General features: G+C 40.7%; 1 protein-coding gene across 1 annotated transcript in view; it reads left to right on the top strand.

Moving 5' to 3' along the window:
• Positions 1-629: 629 nt before the first annotated feature.
• The window catches only part of dgkb (diacylglycerol kinase, beta), a 150,259-nt gene continuing 136,647 nt past the window's right edge, over positions 630-14,241 (top strand). Inside the window, exon 1 of the mRNA XM_057833808.1 lies at positions 630-2,682. The gene's annotated coding sequence lies outside the window, so the exon portion shown is untranslated. The remainder of the gene's footprint in view (positions 2,683-14,241) is intronic.

Here is a 14,241-nt window from a genome sequence, read left to right as displayed (position 1 = left end):
CGTCTTCTAATCGGGCCAATACGGTAGCTGATAGATTAATCGACGACTGAAACAATCAATAGCTTCAGCCCTAGTGTGCACATTTATGCAACCATTACTTTTGAACCCCACCCCCTTTAGAGTGGTCAGGTTATGTCACGCTAACAATACATGAGAAAGGTATTGAAACCACACCAATACACTAAAACTGGCATTTGAGCAGGGTTGACAATTTACAAGCACTATTTGAGCAATTTTTAATCGTCATTTTCTTTCATTGATAACCAGTGACAGCGATATACGTCCAATCAATTTGAACTGTGATATACGTCCAATCAATTTGAACTGAGAGGCTTCAAGCCCCTTTCAGCTCAAATGGATAGATGAACATCCATCCATTTCACGTTTTTTGCTCGTCTCCCTGGGGAAGGTTTCCCCGCCAGTTGGCACAGTTAGCAGCTGTCGTGTCGAATGCTAACGGATGGGACTGAAAGAAAAGTGGGAAAAGAGAGCAAGGGGTGGGAAAAGTGATGATTCTGCTCCCTCTCTTTGTCCCGCTTGTCTGTGACTGGGGGAAAACAAACAGCACTCCCCCCTGACATGACGAGTGGGCTGCGGCAACAGCAGCAAAACCTTTTCTTACTCGACATCAAATTCTGAATTACATACTCTTGCCTCAGCACCCAATGGACCGCTCAATTGATCGACAGCTGCATCGACTCCCCTTCTTCTTCTTCATACTAAACATGTAATTTACACTCTTGCATGACCGCAAGGTGGAACACTCACTGGATCTCCACCACCACTTCATCACTTGTGGCGTTTCAATGAGAAATTGGGTCATTCATGGGATCTACTACGGGATCATCCACCGTTTCCTTCATTGGATGGCCACCCACTCTTCTACGTTTGTACTTACTAATTCAGTAACACACTGGACCGTTCACGGGATTCTGTGCTGGATCTCTACCCCCTTCTATAGAACCAACATCTAAACTTGGACAACAAATTCTTGTCCGATAAAATACTGGATCCTTCACTGGATGTTCACCCACTCTTTACACGTGACATCTACTTCAGAAATCCACCCTCTTGCCACAGTGTCAACTGGAATTTATGTTCTATCAATCATTGCATCTCTACTGCATATTCATATTGGACATCTAAACCTAAAAAACTCATTCTTTGTATATGCACTCACCAAATCATTCTCAGGATTAACCACTAGATCTACATCTTCTGCTTCACCTATAACATCGATTTCAGAAATATAAATTCCTTGTTAGAACCTATTTGTCCTTCACTGAGCCCTCCTGGATCGTTACTGACTCTTCACAGTCAACATTTAAGAAAGAAATACACACTCCTGTGTCAAACATCCACTGGATTTTCTATTCATCACTGTCACTTGTCTATGTATTTTAAATCTAATTCTAGAAATGCAACCCTCAGCCTTGGAAGTCATTGAATCCCTTTGCTGAATCATGTTTATACGATCCACCAGATAACTATTGCTGCTTCTCCAGTAGATCACAGACTACCACATATTCACAACAGGATCACCCACTGAATCTTTCATTGGATCAGAGTTGCCAATTGTTTTGAACACTTGATTGATTGAATAGAACTAGGCTTAGAACCATCTTAATCATCGCTGGTATTTAGCACTAGATCCCTCACCGGATCCCTGAGCCCTACTGTCTTCTCTAACAAAAAGAAAACTTCTGGAGCCTCTACTGGATCCTTGACCGGATCACTATCTGATCTAACTGATCTAACTTACTGACTTTATCCATACCTGATGTCTTATTCAGGCTTACCAACCATTCGATCCTACTTACTACCTGACTTTATACTTACTACCTGACTTTATCCATACCTGATATCTTATTCAGGCTTACCAACCGTTGAATCCTGTAACATAATTTCCACTAGATCAACTCCTGGATCCATCACTGTCTTAACACTTGACTTCTGATTGAAAAAACACACTCCCCCAGGATCTAACGGCTAACTCATTGGATAAATGCAACCTCTTAAGGAATCAATATGAAAAACACTGCTCATCCTTAGCCCACATTGGATCGCCACAGGATAACTGCGCAATCATTGGATCCTGTAACGTAATCTCCACTAGATCAACTCCTGGATCCATCACTGTCTTAACACTTGACTTCTGATTAAAAGAAAAACACTCCCCAAAGACCTACAGGCTAACTCATTGGATAAATGCAATCTCTTAAGAAATCAATATGAAAAACACTGCTCATACTTAGCCCACATTGGATAGCCACAGGATCGCTGCCATCTGTTTTGATATGTAACATCGATTCAAAAACTCTTCGACACCGATTGGATACCCTACTAGCTCACTACGATTGCAATTAAGAAAACAAACACTTCTCAGGACCCACTGGATCCCTGCCAGCTCATCTAATGAAAAAAAAAACAACAACAACAACACCCTCCTCTGTACCTTGGGTTCCCCACTGTTTCAGCTCTACCACTTCTTCTTCACACGCCTCATCTAATTACGATACCTCAGCACCCAGCAGATCCCCCGACGGATCTCTGCCGCCTCCTCTTCTCCACATTCTCAATGACATACGCTCACACTCCTCCTCGTCCTCGCTACCCACTGACTGGCTCTTCCATCGGAGCGTCCTTTTAGGAATGTGATCTGATCCCTGAACTCTGCAGCAGGTGAGAAATGTTGTGGTGACCTATTGATGCATGCGTGTCGCATTTTGTGTTTATGTATGTATGTGTGGAGGCAGTCTCCATCTCCTGATGGATGCAGCACAGCATGAGCACACACGTGAGGTTGAGTTTATCGTCAGTGCCTCGGAATGACAACGTAAACCAGTTTACCGTGTCGGGAAGACACAGTAAGCTCACAACACTTGACGTTTTAATAATCGATGCAATTTGCATGCTTTTGTAGCGACCACTTTCAGCCATTCGGGCTTCGCTGCACACGCACAGCCGAGAATCTAACATAATGATGCACAGGCTCAATAGATTAGATGCACGTCCCAAATGGATAGTGCATCATTTAGCCTCAATACAGCTGCAACAAGCGATTAATGCGGGCAGTGTGAACGGTGGTCTCATTAGGAGTCGGCGGGGCTGCTTGTGCCGTCATCATAGCAACAGCTCAGTCTGATGATGCCTGCTAGATGCAGCCCAGAATGCACAAAAAGAGTAAGAAGAGACAAGAGTCCTTGACTTGCACTTGTTGAATCTTGCCAGAACGTATCCACTAGCATCCATCCGTAACATACATGTAAACCTGTGCTTGGTAGGAGCTTACATGTAGTATTTTAATTTATCGTTTACTGTATGTACAGTAGGGCCAAATCACAAGAAGGTTTTTCATTGCACTGTATCCAGGGGAAAATTCCGGTATTTTAGATATAATAAAGTGCCATCCAGTATATTTCAACAATGGTTTTTTTTCGCATCAGGGTCGCAGGGTGCTGGAGCCTATCCCAGCTGACTTTAGGCCAGTACTTCTCAAATAGTGGGGCGGGCCCCCCCAGGGGGGCGCAAAGCGATACTGGGGGTGGCGCATGTGACCTTGGGGAACGTACTTTTTTGCCGTACTAGAATAAAGTGTAATTGTACATCCACTCAGGGGGTGGCAGTGCCGCTCTCATTTTCAGCGTGTGCGCAATATTTTTGAACCAAACAAGAGCACACAGATAAGAGCACTGGAGATATGAAAAGCTAAGATGAGGAAATATGACGAAGCGTATGCAGCATTTGACTTTTGGCTTTGACTTTTAGTACAGTGAGAGATGAGGAAAGACCGGTCTATTTACTTTGTCTAAAAATGTTAGCAGCGGACAGCAGGAATTTTTTTTTTCCAGCGAAAACGTGCCGAATATTGCCAACAATCCTCCCGCTTTGTCAGTCTTACATCAGTAAACCAGCGAGCACTGTCATATAATCATATAAGGTGGCATAACAAGTTGCTCAGTGCAAAATAACTCCACAACATAGGAAAGGAGCTGAGACTGCCAGCAGCAAAAATAAACTGTCTCTCTGTCCAATGACACTTTCGTTTTTGTTCTATTAATTGTTGTTTTTTTCGGTCTAATTGTTTGGCATATTGTCCTCGTGAGTTAATGTTGCTAATCAATTTGAATTTATTATTATTTATTGACTTTTTTAAATTGTATTTTTCAGTATAGAATGGTGAAAAAATCTTAAGTGTATTTTTACACAATGGATGAGTAATTTTTAAAAAAAACTTTATCTTTGATCTATATTATTTTTTTCTTTAATATTAAAAAGAACACAATGTTATGCAGAGGAGTATTTTATATACAAATGATACTACAGTATATTTACAGTGGCGGCAGAGAGTAGGGGGGGCGCGGAACGTTTATGTCTTTATGGAGGGGGCATAACAGAAAATAAGTGAGAAGCACTGCTTTAGGCAAAACAGCGGACCGCACCCTAAACTGGTGTAATGCTGCAATCAATTAATTGATTAATCGATTAATCAAACTCGAGTAATTCGAATATGAAAAAAAGCTTCGAATCAAATTCTGTGCTTTGAGTATTTGTTCAATTAGTGGCATTGTAATTAGGGTTGTTCCGATCATGTTTTTTTGCTCCCGATCCAATCCCGATCGTTTTAGTTTGAGTATCTGCCGATCCCGATATTTCCCGATCCGATTGCTTCTTTTTTTTTTGCTCCCGATTAAATTCCAATCATTCCCGATAATTTTTCCCGATCATATACATTTTGGCAATGCGTTAAGAAAAAAATGAATAAAACTCGGACGAATATATACATTCAACATACAGTACATAAGTACTGTATTTGTTTATTATGACAATAAATCCTCAAGATGGCATTTACATTATTAACATTCTTTCTGTGAGAGGGATCCACGGATAGAAAGACTTGTAATTCTTAAAGGATAAATGAGACTTTGTATATTGTGACTAAATATTGCCATCTAGTGTATTTGTTGAGCTTTCAGTAAATGATACTGTAGCCATTTAACTGTTATGCCCAAACGCATGATGGGAAGTGCAACCATGACTGGGCGTAGTGGCGCCAATTGATATATCTTCTCTGCGTTGGGAAATAACATAGGGTGTAAAGAAAAAGATCAACTTCTACCTTTCTTCCCCACAATGCTTTCCCACGATATTTCTATTTGTTAAGAGAGGGATTTTAAGGCTTTTAGCCAAGTTATAAAAGGCTCCAAAGACTGCCAAAATTCACTCTACTCATATTACGTTGCCTTTTAGCGCTATATATAGGTAAATCGGCGCCATTATAGATCGAACGCGATAATGCGTGAGTGGGTCGTGCAGCCCATGCGTTAATTGCATTAAATATTTTAACGTGATTAATTTTAATAAAAATTATTACCGCCGTTAACACGATACATTTGATAGCCCTACTTTAAGCCAAAACTAAAGACTCTGGATGAGTGTAAGACATTTTGTCTGTAACGTTAAATACAATTAGAAAACGATTTAATTTAAAAAAAAAAAAAAAAATTTATATATTAAAAAAAGGCATGTCCGATATTTTTTTGCCGATTCCGATACTTTGAAAATGACGTGATCGGACCTGATCGATCGGGATGTCGGGACATCATTAATTGTAATGGTTTGTTTTGAAAGTATTTGCATTTAGTTTCATTGATTTGGGTGGTTACACTGCCCTCTAGTGGCAACAGTGACTACTGGCTGAACACTGGCTGAAACCAACTGCTCTCTGTTAAGACCAACATAAGTTTTGTTTTAGCTAATATATTTTTTAAGGATTCGTAATTTAGTTTGTAGGTATATGTAGTCATTTTTTGTGGGAATATGTGTTCGACTGATTTGTTAAGAGCATTTTTTAAAAACAAAAAGAGTTAGCATTTTATAGCATTTAAGCTAGCGGACTTTTGCTATGCAAGGTAGCCAATTGTTCTTTTGTTGTACTTTGATCCTCGTTTTTTTTTCTTTTCGTGTATACCATTTGAGGGTTAGGGTTTAAGGTTAGGGTCAGGGTTTAAAGTATTTTAATTTGTTTTTAAATAAAAGTGCATAGTTTAAAGTAACACATGAGAATTTTATTTTGTATTTGTATTTAATGCTCTTTTGAAAGTGCTATCTTGGCAAGCCTTTGTTTAACACCTCCTAAAATTTATTCTGCAACGTTCCTAATCCAATTACTCGGTTATTCGAACTACCTAGTGTATTGATTAATCGACTACTAAAATAATTGATAGCTGCAGCCCTGAACTGGTTGTCAATCATTCATAGGGCACACACCATTCACACTGAATTGCTGTATTGGCCCGAATATAAAACGGCCCTGATTATAAGACGACCCCCTCTTTTTCAAGACTCAAGTTTGAAAAAAGACTTTTTGAACACCAAATTCATTTTTATACAGAAAATAATTACCTTCCATATGATAGAAATTATTATAACAACATATTTTAGAGAAAAAGCATGTTATTTTGCCTCATTCAAATCTTAATATCTGAACATTTACATATGTAAACTGAAGTGCAATCACATTCGTAAACTAGAAACTGCAATTTCGGGAGAAATTACACACCTTGGTCTTTCCTCTGTGGAGATACAGATCTTAGCCCCACTCAGGTCTATCAATAGAATGGACCATAATGCCAGTCAATGGCACTAAACAAAGTAAAAGCCATGAGAAAAGATTGGGAGAATTGGACGTCCATGTCCGTCAATGGCAGCACCCTCCATAAGCGTCAATGCAATCGGGGACATTTGGGGGACACGTCCTAATGATATGTAGTCATTTTTTGTTGATTTGGGGGGGAAAAAAAATTCCCATTGAAAATGAATGGGAAAAATTTTGGACGTCCATGGACGTCAATGGTATCAACTTACATAAGTGTCAATGGAATCCAAGTACATTGGCATCAATAGAATGAACAAACATGAAGAAATGCCATTGGAAATGAATGGGAAGTTTGGACGTCCATGAACGTCAATGGCATCACCCTCCATAAGCAGCAATGCAATCGGGGACATTTGGGGGACACGTCCTATTGATATCTAGTCATTTTCTGTTGATTTGGGGAAAAAAAAAAAATTCCCATTGAAAATGAATGGGAAAAATTTTGGACGTCCATGGACGTCAATGGTATCAACTTACATAAGCGTCAATAGAATCCAAGTACATTTGCATCAATAGAATGAAAAAACATAATTAAATGGCATTAGAAATGAATGGGAAATTTGGACGTACATGGCCGTCAATGGCGGCGCCCTTCATAAGCGTCAATGGAATTGGACTAGTTTGGGGGACACGTCCTTTTGATATCAGGTCGTTTTTTTGTTGATTTGGGGGGAAAAAAAATTCCCATTGAAAATGAATGGGAAAAATTTTGGACGTCCATTGACGTCAATGGTATCAACTTACAATGGAATCCAAGTACATTGGCATCAATAGAATGAAAAAACATAATTAAAAATAAATGGGAAATTTGGACGTCCATGGACGTCAATGGCATCACCCTCCATAAGTGTAAATGGAATTGGGGAAGTTTGGGGGACACGTCCTATTGATATCTAGTCATTTTCTTTTGATTTTTGGAAAAAAAAAAAATTCCAATTGAAATGACTTTGATGCGGGAGGTCGTAGGATCGAACCTCTGTCAATACCAAGTTAGCTTTTGTCAATGCCTGTATCACATACATGATAACTTTATATACATATCACACAACACTGCATTTAGCAGATGGATAGCTCAGTGTTAATATCGCTGACCTTGGTACGAGAGGATGGTGGTTCGATCCCCGGTCAGTTTCCTACTTTATGCGTATACCTCAGAGTGGATTGGACGTCGCCGACGTCAAAAGAGCGGATGACGCCAACGTCCATCGAGAGGACGGCGCCGACGATCAACGAACGGATGGTGACGACGTCCAACGAGCAAACGGCGGCGACGTCAAAAGTTAGCGCGAGAGGCTGACGTCACCGACGTCAAAAGAGCAGATGATGCCGACATCCCACGTGGGACAGTGACAACGTTCAACAAGCAAACGTCAAAAGTGCAGAATGCGATGTCCAAGACGTCAAAAGAGCAGATGACGCCGACGTCCCCGACGATCAACAAACGGATGGTGACGACGTCCAACGAGCAAACGGCGCCGACGTCAAAAGTTAGCGTGAGAGGCCGACGTCAAAAGAGCAGATGACGCCGACATCCCATGTGGGACAGTGACAACGTTCAACAAGCAAAAGTCAAAAGTGCAGAATACGATGTCCAACGAGCGGACGTCACCGACGTCCAAGACCTCAAAAGAGCAGATGACGCCGACGTCCATCGAGCGCACGGTGCCGACATCTCACGTGGAACAGTGACGACGTTCAACAAGCAAACGTCAAAAGTGCAGAATGCGCCGTCTAACGAGCGGACGTCACCGACGTCCAAAGTGCAGAATGCGCCGTCCAACGAGCGGACATCACCGACTTCCAAACTGCTGACGGCGCCGACGTCCAACGAGCGGACGTCACCGACGTCCAAAGTGCTGACGCTGCCGACGTCCAACGTGGGACAATGACGACGTTCAACAAGCAAACGTCAAAAGTGCAGAATGCGCCATCTTACGTCCAACGAGCGGATGGTGACGATGTCAAAAGAGTGGACGACGCCGACGTCCAAGACGTCAAAAGAGCAGATGACGCCGACGTCCATCGAGAGGACGGTGCCGACATCTCACGTGGAACAGTGACGACGTTCAACAAGCAAACGTCAAAAGTGCAGAATGCGCCGTCCAACGAGCGGACGTCACCGACGTCCAAAGTGCTGACGCTGCCGACGTCCATCGAGCGGACGGTGCCGACGTCCAACGTGGGACAATGACGACGTTCAACAAGCAAACGTCAAAAGTGCAGAATGCGCCGTCTTACGTCCAACGAGCGGATGGTGACGATGTCAAAAGAGTGGACGACGCCGACGTCCAAAGTTTGGCGACGTCCAACGAGCGGACGTCACCGACGTCCTAATTGCTGTCGCTGCCGACGTCCAAAGTGCTGACGCTGCCGACATCCAACATAAAGACGGCGCCGACTTCCAACGAGCGGACGGCGCCGACGTCCAATGAGCGGACGGTGATGACGTCCAACTAGCAAACGTCGCCGACGTCCAACATGCGGATGACGCCGACGTCCAGTCGACGAAGTCCAACGTGCGGATGACGCCGACGTCCCATAAATTCCCATTGAAAATGAATGGGAAAAATTTTGGACGTCCATGGACGTCAATGGTATCAACTTACATAGGCGTCAATGGAATCCAAGTACATTGGCATCAATAAAATGAAAAAACATAATTAAATGCCATTAGAAATGAATGGGAAATTTGGACGTCCATGGACGTCAATGGTATCAACTTAAATAAGCGTCAATGGATACCAAGTACATTGGCATCAATAGAATGAACAAACATGAAGAAATGCCATTGGAAATGAATGGGAAGTTTGGACGTCCGTGGACGTCAATGGCATCACCCTCCATAAGAGGCAATGCAATCGGGGACATTTGGGGGACACGTCCTATTGATATCTAGTCATTTTCTGTTGATTTGGGGAAAAAAAAAAAATTCCCATTGAAAATGAATGGGAAAAATTTTGGACGTCCATGGACGTCAATGGTATCAACTTACATAAGCGTCAATGGAATCCAAATACATTGGCATCAATAGAATGAACAAACATGAAGAAACGCCATTGGAAATTAATGGGAAGTTTGGACGTCCGTGGACGCCAATGGCATCACCCTCCATAAGCAGCAATGCAATCGGGGACATTTGGGGGACACGTCCTATTGATATCTAGTCATTTTCTGTTGATTTGGGGAAAAAAAAAAATTCCCATTGAAAATGAATGGGAAAAATTTTGGACGTCCATGGACGTCAATGGCAGCACCCTTCATAAGCGTCAATGGAGTTGGGGACGTTTGGGGTATACGTCCTATTGATATCTGGTCATTTTCTGTTGATTTGGAGAAATTTAGTTTTTTCCCCATTGAAAATGAATGGGAAAAATTTTGGACGTCCATGGAAGTCAATGGCGGCACCCTTCATAAGCGTCAATGGAATTGGGGAAGTTTGGGGGACACGTCCTATTGATATCTGGTCATTTTCTGTTGATTTGGGGAAATTTAGTTTTTTCCCCATTGAAAATGAATGGGAAAAATTTTGGACGTCCATGGCCGTCAATGGCATCGACATCCATATAGTCAATTGAATCCAAGTACATTGGCATCAGTAGATTCGACATGCATGGCCGTCAATGGCATCAATGCAATGTAAATTCCATTGGAAATCCCATTGGAAGTGAATGGGACTTTTCCCATTCGAAATGAATGGGATAGTTTTTGGCAAATTTCCGAGGAAGCGTAATTTTTTTCCAAATTCTGTATACAACTTTTATGCCCCTCACCGTCCCGGAATTTTTGATGCCCAAATTGTGTGATTTGGTCAAAAATTGTAGGACTAGATACATTTTGAAACTTTTTTTTTTTTCCGGAAAATTGCCGTTTACGGGCGAAGGGAAAATTTTTCGGGTCCGTTTGAAAAATTCGCATCGTTGCGCGAAAATTCCGGTCGTGCCGATATTTGAACGGTGCCGATCGGTCAAACGGTTCGGGCTGTGCAGCGTGCGTTTTTTTTTCATTCAAAATGAATAGGAAAGTTTTTGGCAAATTTCCGGGGAACCGTAAATTTTTGCCAAATTCTGTATACAACTTTTATGCCCCTCATCGTCCCGGAATTTTTGATACCCAAATTATGTGATTTGGTCAAAAATTGTAGGACTAGATACATTTTTTAACTTTTTTTTTTTTTCGGAAAATTGCCGTTTACGGGCGAACGGAAAATTTTTCGGGGGATTTTGAAAAAGTCCCTGCGTCGCGCGAAAAATCCGGTCGTGCCGATACTTCAACGGTGCCGATCGGTGGTATGGTTCGGGCTGCGCGGCGCTCCGAAAAAACGCGGAGAATAAGATGAAGATATAATAAATAATAATAATAAGGCGAATAAAGTTGCAGAATAACAATACCTTGTTCTTTCCATAGGAAAGACCAAGGTAATGAATGGCTTCTGGTTTTTGAAATGTAAATAAACCAATCTATTGTGATAAAACAACAAAATTGCAATAACTGCGTTAACCATCAAAGTGAAGTCCAACTGTAAGTGTAGTCTTGAAACAAATCTGAATAAGGAAAAACATTGCAATAAAATAATGCAAACTGGTTAAACTTGAGAGTAGCTGAGATCTGTCATTACAGAACATTACTTTACACTTCGAGGATATCTGGCGCCATCTAGCGTCGTGAATGGGTATAATGTCTAGACCGCTAATATAAGACGAACCCCTCTTTTTCAGTCTTATTTCAATGCAAAAAAACACTGTCTTATATTCAGGCCAATACGATATATTTTTTATGCATTCGTAATTTAGTTTGTAGGTATATGTAGCCATTTTTTGTGGGAATAAGTGTTCGACTGATTTGTTAAGAGCATTGTTTAAAAAAAAAAAAAAAGTTAGGATTTTATAGCATTTAAGCTAGCGGACTTTTGCTATACAAGTAACCAATTGTTCTTTTGTTGTACATCGATCCTCATCTTTTTGCTTTGTATACCATTTGAGGCTAAGCTCAAGTATTTTAATTTTAGATGAAAGTGCAAATCTGCATAGTTTGAAGAAACACTCGAGAATTTTATTTTGTATTCGCATTTAATGCTCTTTTGAAAGTGCAATCTTGGAAAGCCTTTGTTTACATTTCCTAAAATATCCTAACCTGAATACTCGATTATTCAAACTTACTAGTTGATTTATTAATCAACTACTAAAATAATCGATATCTGCAGCCCAAAACTGGTTGCCAATCATTCACGGGGCACACACAGAGACAGATAATCATTCACACTGAATTACGTAGCCACTTAGGGAAAATTCCCCTCCAACAACAACAACAACCCAAAAAATAAGTCTCTGGCAAGAAATTTAATGGTCTACATGAAATGTTGATCATGAAAAAAATCTCAAGAACCAGGCCCAAAACTAAACAGCAAATTGTCCATGTTTTGTTTGAAGCAGCAAGAAGTGCAAATTAAGCGCCTAGCAACAGTTTCACTGGAAAGCAGCCATTTAGGAAAAAAATTAAGACTTGTATTTTGACAAAGAATTAAACCCTCAGCACCTGTTTAATAAGATGACATCAAATTTGAGTGACCTATCCAAACTCATGGCTGAAATTAGACATGTGCCGATTACCGATTATAAGGTATGAAAATGTCAAGGTTTCAAAACTGCAAAAAAAATTCCGTCATACTGTCCCTAAAGTATGTTATTTTTTATGTCCCAAAACTGCATAGAGTAATCCCTCAAAACTGCATGGAATAATCCCTCGCTTGCAGCTGTAAGGCTCAACCCTCCCCCATCGGTAGTTGCTTAGTGTCAGTGTCAGCTACACGGTGGCTGGAGGAGGTGAAACTCCTGAACTCTTTCCCCCATCGAAGAAAAAAAAATTGGAGGCGGGCCAACTGACATGTAAAACATGTTTGCGGAGGGTGGCTGTTGAGAAGGCAATACCTCCAATATGATTTCGCATTTATAGAAGATGAAAGGTTAGTAAACACTGTCATGAACGTTTCCCACGAGCTGCAAGAGTTAACTCCAGGGTGTTTAGTGTGTCTAGCGGTGCGTTTTTTTCTCTCTGTTAACTCTCTGTGTTGAGAAAGAGAGTGTGTGTATAATGTAAACATGATACGAGTCATATTATATACATATATATATTAGGGGTGTCAAATGATTAAAATTTTTAATCGAGTTAATTACAGCTTAAAAATTAATTAATCGTAATTAATCGCAATTCAAACCATCTATAAAATATGCCATATTTTTCTGTAAATTATATATATATTCTGTAAAATAAATTTTTGGAATGGAAAGATAAGACACAAGATGGATATACAGTATACATTCAACATACGGTACATAAGGACTGTAGTGGGCATTTCACTCTACTGTCATTTAAATCTGTCTATGCTGTCCTAACTCCGAAGCGTCTACTTTTTCCAAAGCTAGACAGCTAGTGAACGACGCCTTAATAATCAGACTTCTTCCTTTTTCATCTGATTTATTAATAAAATGGCATCAAACCACTGTCCTCTTTAGACCGTCGTAAAACTACAAAAAAAAGTACACAAGCATTGCATTAGCAACAACGTTAGCTTAGCACGCTATATAGGTTCACTAAACATAAACAAAAAGCGTCTCATACAAAAAATATAACATTTCGCTTACTAACATAATATGTACATTCTTTACAACAACCATTCTTACGGACAAATCTTGTCCAAGGATCATATAAGCACAACATTACAACGTAGGCGTCAGACCGAGACGTCGTGCAGCCATACTGAACTGGCAAGAAAACAATAAAAAAAGGCACAAAGCGACCACAAGAGTTCGCTGTTAGACAGCAAAAAAAGCCTTGCTGTAAAACTTACCAAAAGGCAGAATACTGTTTGAGCGGGACATGTGCGTTAATTGCGTCAAATATTTTAATGTGATTAATTTAAGAAATTAATTACAGCGCGTTAACGCGATAATTTTGACAGCCCTAATATATATATATATATATATGTATATACACAGTGGGGCAAATAAGTATTTAGTCAACCACTAATTGTGCAAGTTTTCCCACTTGAAAATATTAGAGAGGCCTGTAATTGTCAACATGGGTAAACCTCAACCATGAGAGACAGAATGTGGAAAAAAACCCGAGAAAATCACATTGTTTGATTTTAAAAGAATTTATTTGCAAATCAAGGTGAAAAATAAGTATTTGGTCAATACCAAAAGTTCATCTCAATACTTTGTTATGTACCCTTTGTTGGCAATAACGGAGGCCAAACGTTTTCTGTAACTCTTTACAAGCTTTTCACACGCTGTTGCTGGTATTTTGGCCCATTCCTCAATGCAAATCTCCTCTAGAGCAGTGATGTTTTGGAGCTGTCGTTGGGCAACACGGACTTTCAACTCCATCCTCACTCCGTCGCGTCAAAATGATAACAAGAACAGTGAGCAAAAATCCCAGAACCACACGGGGGGACCTAGTGAATGACCTACAGAGAGCTGGGGCCACAGTAACAAAGGCTAATATCAGTAACACAATGCGCCGCAAGGGACTCAAATCCCGCACTGCCAGATGTGTCCCCCTGCTGAAGAAAGTATACGTTCAGGCCC

The sequence above is a fragment of the Corythoichthys intestinalis genome, chromosome 4 (assembly GCF_030265065.1).
Source record: "Corythoichthys intestinalis isolate RoL2023-P3 chromosome 4, ASM3026506v1, whole genome shotgun sequence".
NCBI classification, from domain to species: Eukaryota; Metazoa; Chordata; class Actinopteri; order Syngnathiformes; family Syngnathidae; genus Corythoichthys; species Corythoichthys intestinalis.
This window is presented reverse-complemented; position numbering and strand designations above follow the sequence as displayed.